This window comes from Macrobrachium nipponense, chromosome 1 (genome assembly GCF_015104395.2).
Source record: "Macrobrachium nipponense isolate FS-2020 chromosome 1, ASM1510439v2, whole genome shotgun sequence".
In the NCBI taxonomy this organism is placed as follows: domain Eukaryota; kingdom Metazoa; phylum Arthropoda; class Malacostraca; order Decapoda; family Palaemonidae; genus Macrobrachium; species Macrobrachium nipponense.
The window spans coordinates 148005712-148020711 of NC_087200.1; positions in this window are offsets into that span (position 1 = coordinate 148005712).

A 15000-nucleotide genomic window follows, 5' to 3' on the forward strand; every position below is an offset into this window, starting at 1 on the left:
AAAGAGAGCCCTTCATAAAAAATGGTTAAGTAAAGACAAATAAACTTTCTTTTGGTCAATATGTAGTTTGTGACATTTACCATTAATCTCCTCCTTGCTAACTACTCTGTTAATAACATTATCATCGTGGTCAACTGCAACTCCAATATTTAAGGAACAAGGCCTAGTAAAGAAAGGCTGAATGTCATTGAATTGAAAAGCTTGATGGCATCCATCTGCCCTTTTACGTTGTAAAGAAGCAAAATTCCTATCCTTAGTATAATATACATTATTGGGTACTTTTACACTTAGTTCCTTATCTGCTAGAGAAGGCGTCAGAATAGGGGAGTTGGATAATCTCTTCACAACCTGTACCAAGGGACTCCTACCAATATGAACTTTTTTCCATAGCATGTGGAGATAGTTCTCATACTTCCAAGCAGAACATGCCTCCAGGCTACCATATGTAACTGCAGAGTCTTTCAGATGAACTAGGGAATGAATGTTATAAACTAGAAATTCAGATCCGTACAGATAAGCTCCCATCTCATTGAAATACATAAGGAGCTCATGAGCAAATTGCCCATGAGTCTACACTAATTCGGGATTACAGAGTACTGATATAGCTACACTGAGAGCAATACCTTTCATAACAAACGACCCAATATATAACAAGAACTGACGAAATTCGGTAGCCTTCCACCTTTCAAGTTCTTGCATTTTACGAGACTTCTTGCAAAGTTACTAGGTATTTGTGATCTAAAATAATGAAGATAATTGCTTACTGCAATTATAGCACCATTTGGTATTTAACACTGCTTCTTAGTTGAGCGACTGAACATCCACATTGTAAGGAGCCATTTCATCATACCAAGACACGTGCTATGCATGTAATCTAACAGAAACATCTTTACTATGTCAAAGTTTAGGAGATTAATAAAGGGACTTTGATCATCAACCTTATGTTGCTCATCTCCTTCAACTGTATTTCAAGAACAGAAATTACTATCAGTTCTTGGAACCAAATTATGTTTTGTGATTATTACTCTTCCATTGTATTTGCCTTTTTGAATACAATAATCACAGCCCCAATAACCATTGAAGGTTTTAGTTTTTTTTAACAAGATTTCTAGCCGGAGTATCACATACACAAAATGTGACAGATACTGAATAGTTCTTTCCTTCATGGCTAAAGCCCTTTGTTATTAGAAAATTTAAGTCAGATATGGTTTCTTCCAAGAAGAGCAAACTTGATGGCTTTCCCTCACTAACTGTAATAGCCAAAGGGAAAATATGATAAGTGGTTATGAAATTCTCTATAGAAGCTAAAATTGGCCATGCTTGAATATTTTTACTTTTTAACTGTAACAGTCCTCAATATTTAGGCCTAATGATTCTCGTTGATATCACAAGCACCACTGAGAGAGTATTCTAAAGCAACTTTGATCTGTTTTTGGACATCAAAGTAATCGTACTCCATACCTGGAACCTGTTTAATATCAACATGGCTTGGAGTGTTTAAATGTGTTCTATGAGAGGTTGGAAGATCTTTATATCCCCTTCATCTAAACACGGCAATGACATAATCCAATGCATTGCCTTTGACATCCATCTGCCGAAGGTGATGTATGTCATCTGCAATAGTGTGAAAGTTTTCATCTTCAGATTCAAATGAGTCTGAATATTGAGCAGCATAACTGAAACATGTTACTGTTACTGAATCACAGTCAAAATTATCAGAATTGTCGGATAGTGCACTGATATCAGTACCTGAAAGTAAAAGAGTTGTCATTGCTTAAATGTGAATCTGCAAAGGCATTAAGAGGAGCTGAAATATTAGGTCGATGAAGATTCTCATTAAAGGCTGAGCTCTCCTGACATGAAAGATGCATAGGTTGTAATACCAGAAAGTATATAGTATATAGGGAAGAAAAAGTATTTTGTTCATCTTCATCATTGGAGTTAAAGTCTCAAAATTGTATATAACAGTAGGTCAAGCTTGCCTTTGCCTGGCCCTGACCCTTCGAATGTAAGCTGCATTATAATCCCGCCTCTTCAATATTTTTTTCATGTCTGAAATTGATACAGTATAGTGCAACAGAGATAAAAGGTTCATTAATTTTCTTTCAATATAATTTAAATATACAGTATAGGAAATCAGTCTAGTGGGATAGCACTAGAGCTAGGTCATTCTAAGAAATTTAAGCATTATTATAAATAATTTACAATAGAACATTGCTTTATAAAACAGTACACTATGCTCAGAAATTGTAATTCGAATGCCGTAATAGCCTACTACCCTAACCCACTGGCATCAATCACAAAATTCCATGGAGTACCAAAAATAGTTATTTGAGGGGTTAATGCAAGTAGGTACGTATATGGAAAAGGGGTATATCTAAAGCCCTAGTACCTTAGTCTTTTTGTGAAAGTAAGTTAATATCATGCATCAGGTTGCATCCACTGGGTGCACAAGCTATGTGGCAAGGTACTGGGAGCACAAAGGTAATAAGTAGCTACTGGGAACTGAAGGAACAGGGTGGGCTTATTTAAGGATTATAAAGGCACTAGGTGCACAAAGGATAGGTGGTATATTTTAACTGGCATGTTGACACTGTCTCATATTGGTTGGCGGCCGCCATATATTTTTTTTCCATTTATATATAATAGGGCATGGTGCATCATGGAAATGAGGCATTTGCGATGGAAATGCCATGGAATAAAAGTATCTTAATTTAGAATGGTTACAAACCTCCAAAAAACTTATTTTCAAAAGCAAAATAAACTATCTCAAACTATAATTTTCCCAAAAAATCTATGACTGTCATTGTATGTTTTTTTTTAAACTGTTACGGTACATCCATAAAGTATTTTGGTTTTATTTTAGAAGTATACAGTGATTAGGAATCTCTTTTAGTATAATAGATCTCACCACTGCAAACATTTTGAACCCAAGAAACCCAATGAATATTAACACGAAAAATTATTTTTGAAAATTTTCCAAAACATTACTCTTGACGATGATGCGCGAGACCCGTCACGTCGCGTGCACAAGGATTACTAATCTCTACTTTACTATTACAGATATTTAGATCTCACCATTGCGATTATTTTGATCCTCAGAAACACTTGCAAATGTATATTTTTTCGAAAAATTACTCTCGACAGTCTAGGCAATACGTGAGACCTCTCACAGCCTGCCTTTGGCTGGGTAGGTTAGGTTGAGTCGAGGAAGTGAGGTTAGATTATAGATTAGCTTAATTGGCTTAGATTAGGTTAGGTTAGCTTGGCCTAGATTTGTTTACCTTAGGAGATAATGGTTTGCTGGTGACAAGAGGAGGTTGACCCGCATAGAAAACGGAGGAAACCTTATTTTCTGTGCAAAACTGGGTTGCTTTCAAGCTGCAGCTGTCCCAAATAAATGGTCAAAATAATGTACAAACTAAATATAGGCCCATTGTGCATTAGCCTTTACCTATAGCACTTAACCTAACCTGTAACTTAATTAGCAATTACTTAGTTGGGAGGCTGCACCCCCAGGCCCCTCTTCCTACGGTATCAAAGTAAACATAGGTTAAGGATTATAGGCTAGTGAACAAAGGCTAAGCATTATAGGCTAGTGGCCAAGAGGTCTATGTTAAGTTTGATACCTTATTTTGGTGACTACAATCCCTATGAAGAGGGGTTTGGAGGGAAGAAGCCTCCCCCCTGTAATAGGGGGGCCCTGGGGGTGCAGCCCCCAGCTAGGTAATAGCAAATTCAGTGACAGTGGTTTAAGGGTTATAGGCTAGGTTAGGCTAGTGTGTAATAGGCTTTGGCCTATATTAGAGGCAACAATAACAGAAGTATCAGTTTTTTGGCAGTGAGTGAATATTTTTATAATGATTCTAAGCATCTCGTCACTTTCTGACAACATTTTATACATTTTATCAACATTCTCGACAGAAATTAATTTCTAACCCTCTTTCCCTGAAAATAAGAAAATAGCATAGATAATGTTATTTTTCACCCACCTACCTCCAACCTTATTCAGTGTGTATATATATATATATATATATAATTATATATATATATACATATAGATATCTATCTATATAGTATATATATATATACTATATATATATATATAATTATTATATATGTATATATATATATATATATATATATAGATATATATATATATATATTATATACATATATATATACCTTATATATATATATATATATATATATCATATATATATATATATATATATATACTATATTATATAGACATATATATAATTAGATATATATATACATTATATATATATATATATATATATATATATATATATATATATATATATATATATACATACATTACATACATACATACATACATATATATTTATACAGTGGTACCTCGAGATATAAAAGGCAGGCTCAACTTATGAAAAACTTGAGATACGAAAGCAAATAGTATGAAGATTTTTGCGGCTCTACATACGAAAATTGTTCAAGATACGAAAAGTTGTTGCTGAAAAGTCCGAGATTCGCCCAGACCACCAATAACAATTTTAAAATTCGCACGCCGCCAACTGAATAGACTTCTCACCAATCCTCCCACTCTCCCATTGGTTCCTGATGCTAGTCACCATCATAAGATCCTTCTCTCCTATTGGTCAGCATCTCTCCCATTGTGCTCTATGTAAAGGTGTCCTTCGACCACTTCACGGCATCATCGGTATCATAAGCACGCGGAATTCGTTCGTTCTATACGAGTTCGTTTATTAACATGAATTCGTTAGTGATTTCGTTGTAGTATACTTATCGTGTTGTGTGAGAACTTTACTGCATACGTATACTACATAACATAATTACGTATGGTATATACGTAGCCATGGGACCCAAGAAAGTTGAAATTCATGGAAAGAAGAGGATGCTTTCTTTGGAGATGAAGATGGAGTGAATTAAAAAGTATGAAGCTGGTATGCGATTGAGTGTGATCGCCAAGGAATACGGCCGAAATGCATCGACAATAGGCACCATCCTTAAGCAGAAGGATGTCATCAAAGTAGCTACACCTTCCAAGGGCGTGACTATTTTGTCCAGCAAGAGGAGCCACATGCACGATGAAATGAAAAAGCTGCTTCTTGTCTGGATAAAAGACAAAGAAATCGCTGGCGATACGATAACGGAGACGGCAATCTGCCACAAGGCCAGCACTATTTTCATCAATTTGATTGCCCAGGCTGAAGACGACGGAGGAGAAGGGACATCGACGCCAACCCCAGAGTTCAAGGCTTCTCAAGGGTGGTTAGAAAAATTCCGTAAACGGACTGGCATCCATTCAGTGGTGCGTCATGGGGAGGCGGACAGCTCGGATACGAAAGCAGCCGAAGCCTTTATTAAGACGTTCGACGAGATGACTCTCAACGAAGGCTACAGTTCTCAGCAAGTCTTCAACTATGATGAGACTGGCCTTTTTTGGAAAAAAATGCCTTGTCGGACACACATCACGCAGGAAGAGAAGAAGCTAAAGGGGCATAAACCTATGAAAGACAGGCTCATGCTTGCACTCTGTTCGAACACCAGTGGGGATTGCAAGGTGAAGCCCCTATTTATGTATCTTTCGGAGACTCCTTGAGCCTTCAAGGCCCACAAAGTGCTTAAGGAGAAGCTTCCAGTGATGTGGAAGGCTAATGCAAAAGCCGAAAGCCTGGGTAATGAGACTTTTGTTCACCGAGTGGGTAAATCTGTGTTTTGGCCCAACAGTGAAGAAATTCTTGGAAGAGAAGTGCCTCCCTCTGAAATGTCTGCTGGTGTTGGACAATGCCCCTGCTTACCCTCCTGGCCTCAAGGAAGATATCCTAGCGGAGTATTCTTTTATCAATCTTTATCTTCCGCCTAACACCACCCCTCTCCTCCAGCCCATGGACCAGCAAGTGATATCGAACTTCAAGAAGCTGTATACGAAACATCTTTTCAAGAGATGTTTCGACATCACCGATACCACAAACCTCACCTTCTGTGAATTTTGGAAGGAGCATTTCGATGTTGTGATATGCATCCGACTCATCGACCAAGCTTGGCAGGAGGTTTCGAGGTGAACCTTGAATTCCTCGTGGAGGAAACTCTGGCCTGATGCCGTATCTGGGCAAGACTTCGAGGGATTCGACGTGGGCGAAGCTGGTGCTGTAGATTCAGGAACAGTTGACGATCCTGAAACTGTTTCGCAACCAGATCTTGATGAGATCGTTGCACTTGGCAAGTCCATGGGGCTGGCTGTCGACAAGGACGACATCAATGATCTTCTCGAGGAGCACCAAGAGAAGCTTACGACGGATGACCTGAAGGAGTTGGAGGCCATGCAACATAATGTTGTTCAAGAAGAGTTCTCTAGCAGCGGCGAGGAGGAGGACAACGACTCTATGACAACGGTAGAAATTAAGGATGCTCTAGCTGCCTTTCGTAAGGTGCAATCATTCGTAGAAAAGACACACCCCGAAAAGGCTTACACAGGTCGTATGCTTGCACAGTTCGATGATGTTTGCCTGAGTCGTTTTAGGAACATTGTCAAAAGCAGGCAGAAGCAATCTTCCTTGGATAGTTATTTTTTAAAGAGGTCTTTAGTAGGAGTAAGCAAAAAGGAAGAACCAAGTGATACTACGAAATAACAGAAAGTTGAAAGTGGTGAAGAAGTTGAAATTTTGTTAAAAAAAAAATTAATTTTAGTTTTTTTGTAAAGTTAAGTGTTACAGTTTTGTTAATGTGTTTCGTGGAGTTTAGTTTATGTTTTCCTGACATTTCTTTTGTGTGTTTTGTAAAGTTAAGTGTACGTATCTGCCATTTGTCCTCCTCCTCTGTCACCACTTTCGGAGATAGCCTCACTCGAAAGGTAAGGTTCCACATTTTACTACATATGTACGTATGTACATACAGTATTTCTTGTATACCATGTACACTAATACACTTTATTTACAGGTACATACATATTAGTACTACTAGTAGGTATTAAGCTAGGTATTGAATGGTCCAAATTGTTGTAGTATTTCATTGTTTATAGGACAATTTAGCTTTTATTATGAAATTTACTGTTGTGTTTTTGGAGGGCTTGGAACGGATTAGGCATTTTACATGTAAAATGCGATTCAAGATACAAAAAACTCATGATACGAAGGCCGCCTCGGAACGGATTAATTTCGTATTGCGAGGTACCACTGTATTAGATAAAACACAACAAAACATGAAACTTATTCGAGGAAAAAATTAATATAGATACGGTGAAGCATAAAAGTTTTTGGATCAATCTAGTCTAATATATATACTAAAAGCTTTTAACTTACTGTTTCATATAGGTTAGGAAATTTATGGTTAACTTTTTTTGGCATAAGGAAAAATGAAGAAAACTGCTGGGGTGGCAGTATTACAAACCATCACCCAGGAACATGTATCCGATTAGGCTAATAATGTAAGAAAAAGGGGAGGTACGGGGGTGAATCCCCCAACTAGGAGGTTAGGTTTAGTGGATTTAGCTAGGCTAGTACATCCCATCCTTGTATGAAACATGATTTTCTGTTCATTTTCCGCTGTTATCATCTTCCGCATAGGTCTATCATTTTCTGTTGCCCCCACCCATAGGCCTAACCTAACCCATAACATACCTGGGGTACCCCCCCCCCCCCCGGCATTTTGCAGAAGATAACACCAAAACACAGTGAGACTACAAATAAAAAAAAAAAATATTTCTCATGTAAAAATAGGTGGGTGTGTTTTACCGAAATAACTTTTACCGAGTAACCTAATTGTCATAACTGCCCATAGCTGTTATAACCATCGCCACATTATGGAAAGAAGCTAGACTGCACAAATACTTCAGCCCATACCTAACCTTCATAGATGAACAATTCGCCCCTATTGACTTAAGATGGAGGCTGCGCCCTCCATAGTCCATACCCCCTTACTTGTATGTTTACGAGTAGAAATATTCATCATACAAGACCCCCACCAAGTTATGCTAGGTACCTATTTATTTCTTTGTTACTTTCTTACTTTCGGTGAAAATGAGTTAACGCATACAATGCATATTAACAATAAATCAGAATGAAAAACACTGGAAAACCAAGTGATATAATATCGAAACTTATACGGACTTAAACTACAGGCTAAAGATTTACCCAAATGACCAGTAGACCTACTAGAAGAGTTTATACTCCTTATGTTCTTATGTTGCTGGCTGCAGTTGTCTTCCACGGCTTCTGTTGTTGTTTGTTGGTTTATAAGGGCCTTAATGCATGTAATATGTGCTAAATAAAACATATTCCCACTACAGCTTACCTGTAAACAACAACAAAATTCCTGCTATAAACACAGTGCACCAGCTGTAGCTACTTGTTGTAATTCCCGCAATAAACACGTGCGCCAGCTACTTGTGGCCAAACATCGAACTACGTACTATCGAGGGAAATTTGAATATCCGACTTAATAATAATAAAAACTCCTTATGGTTAGCATCAAAGTCTATAAGAGTAATGTCAGTGGCTATTTTACAGAAGATGATGCTTAATGGTAAATTGGACCTTATCACACAAGTCGAATAACATTAAATCCACTTCTTGGAAGAAGGTTGTCAGGCAATGTCAGTTTAATGTTGCAGCACCATAGGTATTATGTAAAGGCTATTATCAATAAGAAGTAACATTATAACCTTCTCAGGAAGTATATCAAATTCTGTAGAGTGTATTTAATGGGGCAGATCGATACTATCAATGACAAAATGTAAAGTGTTATCACAATATTGAAACAACGTACGTTATCCTAACTTCTTGAAATGGATAGTTTGTCAACTAACGTTCCTGCAACATACAGCTAGCGTTATTTTTGCATCAAACCACAAAAACCTCGAACAGTAGGTTAGTTCAAGGTTTGCTGCAGTGGAGGAAGAGCCCTGTTATTTGTATACTTATTCACGGGATGCAGCACCATCTTCATTTTTCAACCACTACATAAAGTTGGCATTTACTACATGGGATTCATACCTAGAAATCACAGGGATTTTCTGAGATCATGCAACAATGCCAAGTTAAGTTACAGAAGAGCAACTACAGTTGATTGAAAGATATATCATACTGATGTTCTACAAAACCAGCAGTGAGCAAAGTGTCAACAAATGCAAGAGACTTCTTCAGTAAAATGTCAAGACAAATTGATAACATCCCTCCAACAAACGCCACACTTCTACAGCATACTAAACGTGCCTGTTTACAAGCTGGTTATGTTGGGATTAAAGCACTATGTTAACACCATATTTACCAAACCCACAGGATTGGGGCTGGACTGACATAGTGACAGTAATTGGAACCTTTGTGGACAGTTCTTCTAGAGGCCAGCGAAGCTTGCAGAGAAGTTGTTAAGTGTTGCTGTAAAAGTAGCTGCAGGAAAGGCAGTCGATGCAGCTGTACTAGGGCCAACTTGAAATGCACTTCTTTTAGCTTGTGTGAAATCATACATTTAGTTCCTAATAAGATTTAACATTCTCGTGAGAACTTGAAAATTTTAAGGAACATCAAACTTATGCTTCGCATACAGGTGTACAAAAATACTACAGGTATTTCCAAGATATTGACTAATGATAGTGAGCTATAATATTGCTGGGAAAAATAGCAATGTAAAAAAATGATGCTTACCATTTCAGATTTTTTTTTGTTCAAACTGATTGCTTCATCTGGTTTAAAGTCTTTAGTCTTTAATGAACACTGAATATGTTTTGCATATAGGTGTGTATATATACTACAGATATTTCCATGATCTTGTAAAAAGATAATACTTACCATTTTCATGACAATGCTTACCATTTTCAGATTTTTGTACATGTTCTGATTTGATTGTTTCAATGTATCTAATCGTATAAATGTTTGCAACTTATATTGCTGTGGAAAGAACTCATCTCTTGGACATTGAACAGAAATGTGAATTGCCCAACTTGAAAAATGTGCACACAGATGATGTATTGGTGTTTCTTGGATAGTGAAAATTGGAATTAGCTTAGGCTCTCTTATGCTACTCCAGTCATAATCCTTGAATCCAAGAGTATTTACAAAGTACACAAATGACAAGAATTTTAAGATGGCTCAAATGTTTGGTCTTGGTATATGCAGTGGTGTCCCAAGGCAATCCTATTCTAACATGAAGGGCTACCATATGATAACTCGTTTTACAGTTTCTGCAAAAACAGAGAAGGGACAATGCTCTGTAATCTCTATGGATTATGATTCAGATAACGGCCATTATTAGGCATCATTGGATAGAGAAATAGATAAGGAAACATTTGATGCACGATGTGCCTGTGTAGATGAAATTCCATCAGATGTAATTAATATATTCAGGCTCCTTGATGACAAAACCTCTCAAAAAATTTTCTTTGTTTTGTTTTTTGTTTTACGAAAAATGGAGTAAATTATATCTCCCTGCATCAGTATCAGTGGAAAAGTCAGTTCAGCCTAGTTTACCTGGGAATGTTTGTTGATATGGGAGTAAACTGTTTTTCCATTTTTGATCTAGTGACCGTGACTTTACAGGTACCTGTACATACACTGAGGGCCAGATGGCCTCGAGGAAATGGGTCTATATCCAGAATTAACCATAGGGGTAGCTATGTCCGTAATATGCCTTTGAAGAGTTTTATGCTTTGTACAGGATGTGCACAATACGGCAAGGTTTAAGACCCTAACCGCAGGACTAGAATTGCGATCGCAATTAAGATTTTGGTCGGCATGGTTGGGTTGTACATGTTTTATACCATCTCACACATGTAACCACTATCCCATTCTTATTGTTATTATAAAAAATAAACCAGTAAATAGAATATAAAAATTTAGAATTAATAAATTACTATAATAATAATCAAAATTTATAAAAAAACCTATTATATAATCATAAATTTTTCAGTAATTACATATACTTTTTGAACTCTGATATGTCCGTTAATCGCGGGAAAATGCATTCGCATTTTCCATTGTGAATGTATAAAAAATACTTCAATCTCTTAATTTTGTAGGGGTGCCCGTTCACGTTAACGGGTGACCGCATCATTATTTAGAGTTAAGTGAAGTTTATGTATTATTGGCTTATTGAAATGAGTTCTTGGCTTAACCACTCAAAGTCAGGCCATGGACTAACCGATTTGAATTTAGGTATCTTATTCTTAATTCACACTGTTCGCCACTTCTCGGACATCTGTGGTCCCATGATGATAATAATACTACAGATACCAGCCTAATACGGATCCTATAATCGATATTCTTAAACTTTTGGCTCGAACGTGATCTTGAGCTCTGTGCTATATGTTCCCTCTTTGGACGATCAGGTCCTTCTGTCTAGTACCTGCACGTACATTTTTAGCTTAAGCATTCTGTTAGCTTTAATTAAAAACAGTTATGTGATATCGGTTATATCTATGTGCTTTTATTTTCTTTAGAAAGTTATTGTCGCCCAAAAGTACAGTATTCCATTATTTAGGCTTCACCGGTGGTCATCGAGGTAAATTTAAGAATCATCATTATTTTTTTTATTAAAAATTCGTTAAGACTTAATTTTACGTACGTATGATAAGAGTAATATATATATATATAATATATATATATATATATATATATATATATATATACCTATATATATATATATATATATATATATATATATATATATATATATATATATATCGGGAATAATGAATTGTACAGACTTCTCTCTTATTGTTAACTGTTTTCTTATTTTCATACATTAGTTATTATGTTTTATTTATCCATTCTTGGTTATTATTTTGTTTCTATTTAATTCGTGTGCTTCAAAAGTAGTAATTCCATTGCTATAACCTATGTATCAAATATTTTTCAATTGTCATCTTTTTTTATTTAATATAATTTTACCTCGTTTGAAATTAATGATCTCATCAATCATTACAAAATATATACTGTCTTTTGCAGTCACTCCACCAACATTTTATAATAGAGAAATGAACGAAGGTGTAAGATATTATGCCCTGAAACGTTAGTAGAAACAGAAAATGGTACCGACTGGCTGCAAAGAAAACCTGTAAGACTCAAGTATTTGGGGGGTCTAAAATAAACTGTTATACAGACACTACACAAGTGACGATTATCAGGCGCTGTGACTGCCTGAGCAGGAAATAGTATAACAAAATATGAAATATACTTGTGAATGGGACCAGCTCTGCCTTGATGCTTAACGAATGAAAAAAGGAAGTATGTAACATAGCAGAAAGATATAAGAAAATATACTCTTAGAATTGATAATGAAGATAATGATACAGAAATAAGAGGTGAAAATAGTGAATATTTATCGGACATAGATAATAATGAGCCGATATTATGTAGTAGGCTATTACTGAAATTAGAAATGAATCAGCAGCCGGGCCAGACAACGTGATATTACAGGCATGGAAACAGATAGAAGGAATTGCCGAAAACATCATGGAGCTAAATATATCAGAAAGAGCAAGCAAAGGTAGGTTAATAGTGCCCAAAACTATACCAGGAAAGCTAAGGAAAGCACAGGAAATTAATCCACAACCCACTTGTATCGATAATGCAGCGTCTATTCAATGCACTACCAGCTCATCTGAGGAACAAATCAGGAGTGAGCGTAGATGTGTTTAAGAATAAGCTCTACAGTTATCTCAGCTGCATCCCAGAAAGTAGTTCATTCTGTTGTGAGGACCAGAGAGTAAGACGGAGCTGGGTACTGCTAATTTATTGCTGTTGTTTGCGATTATGCTGGCCTTGTGCCAGCACGGGCTCTTGCTCCTAGAGCATCCCGTAGGAATTTATTGCAGACGAACTGGGATGACATAGACAGGGGCGGACGGAAACGTAGTGTCCGTCACGCACGCACGAACAAACATAAACAAAAAGGGACAGGGCCCCCGCTGTGAGTGTGTTTCTTCACAGACGAAAATACATGAATAATATTACATAGGGGGAACGGAATCCCGACATATATAAATCAAAAGAAAAGGCATAAAATGCTCTAGAGAATGGGTAAAGAAACAACACGGCTTGATGATGAGATGCAATGAAAAATAGAAAAAACGTTGTCCTTACACTACCACAAAGCCTCTGTAAGGACAACGCTTTTTCCCTATTTTCATTGTATCCAATCATCAAGTCGCGTTGTTCTTACTTCCATCCGATAGAGCGTTCCGCGGCCTTTCCGCCAATGTATAACACATGCAATTCCATTATTTGTATGCCTTAATATATCTAAATGTATGTCTGTAAGAAAACACAAATATACTGTCTCAGAGTCATTTCTGTTCGCGGTGCGAGACTGCACTACTTATCCGTCCGCACCCATCTATGTCAACCCAGTTTGTCTGTAAATAAATCATCAGTATCCCAGCTACCTGTCTTAATCTCTGGTCCTCACACCACTCGCAATATTGTCAAGACGTGTGTAGGCAAGATTTATGATAAACAAATCAGCATATATTACCCCCTATTTTCAAAAGCGGATCAAGACTAGAGGCAAGTAATTATAGGCCGGTGAGTCTAACATCACTATTATGAAAGTGTATGAAAGGGTAATGAAGAAAAATATAATGAAAAAGTTAATGAAAAATAATTTGTTTAAAATAGGACAACATAGTTTTTTTGTACCTGGAAAAAGTACACAAACCCAACTGTTACTCCGCCATGAGAACATATATAAGAATATCTTACGAGGTTAAAATGACACTCGTTCAAACAAATGAAAGAAAAAAAAAAAACTCCCAAACTGGTAACGTGGCCTACCTTTCATGTTGAATGTCATCCCTGAAGTTAGCTGAAAATCAAAGTATCAAACTCTAGGCTAATTCAAACTCCTGCTGTTACAAAAATGTACTTTTTATTTCCCAAAATTAGCTAACATGAAAATGGAGTAAAATGGGTTAAGAATAATTTAAAAAAAGGAACGTTAAACTATCATATTCTTCCCATAATCATATTTAATTAAGTACCCCATTTTATCTCTTTCCGTCCAAGCATTCATAGTCTATCAAAGTAAAAAACAAGTCTAGAGAAATCACATTTTTCTCTATGGTGACTTCGAATCCATCTGAAAAGTTCGTCAATAAAATGTCACATCGCACTTCCCTTTCTCTAGAACCAAATAGAATGTCATTTCACTTTTACCTTTTCTGATGGACTTCCAACGCCTCTTCTACGCCGAAATCACTACTGTCCTCCGTTCATTCACATACTAGAAATCATATGTTATTTTCTGTGACACTTGATACTAACTCACACCCACTAACCGATGTAAGATACACACGTGATATATACATGAAACTCGTGATTAATTCATGTCTTTGGAATGCGTCAATGAACTCAATTCTGCACGGGACATGTTTCCTATTTGTTTTTCATCTCAGCATCTCCGAGGAATCTAGTGTTTTGCATCTGTGTCTAACCAGCAAGAGCTAAGGTTATCAACCCCGTTATTTAATATATATATCTCTACCAGTGCCTTTAAGAAATATGATAAACGAAAAAGATGCAGATGTGGTTTACCTAGACTTCGCCAAAGCTTTGACAAGGTAGACCGTATATTAGCAAAGAAAATTAGAAAACATAATATTGTGGACAAACTGGGAAGATGGATAAAAAAATTTTAGCAAAACAGAAAACAGATACTGATTGCAAACAATGAGAAATCTGATGAAGCTAAGGTAATATCTGGTGTGCCACAAAGTATGGTGTTAGCTGCATTGCTGATTGTTATTATGATTGCAGACATAGACAGTAATGTTGAGGACTCGGTAGTGAGAAGTTTCGCCGATGACACAGGAACAAGTAGAGAAATTACTTGTGATGAAGATAGGAAGTCGCTACAAAGAGACCTAAACAAAATATATGAATGGTCAGAGGTAAATAGGATGGTATTTAACTCTGATAAATTTGAATCAATAAATTGATAAAGAAGGAATGATATATGCATATAGAGGCTATCATAATGAGACAGTCACAAATAAGGAAGCAG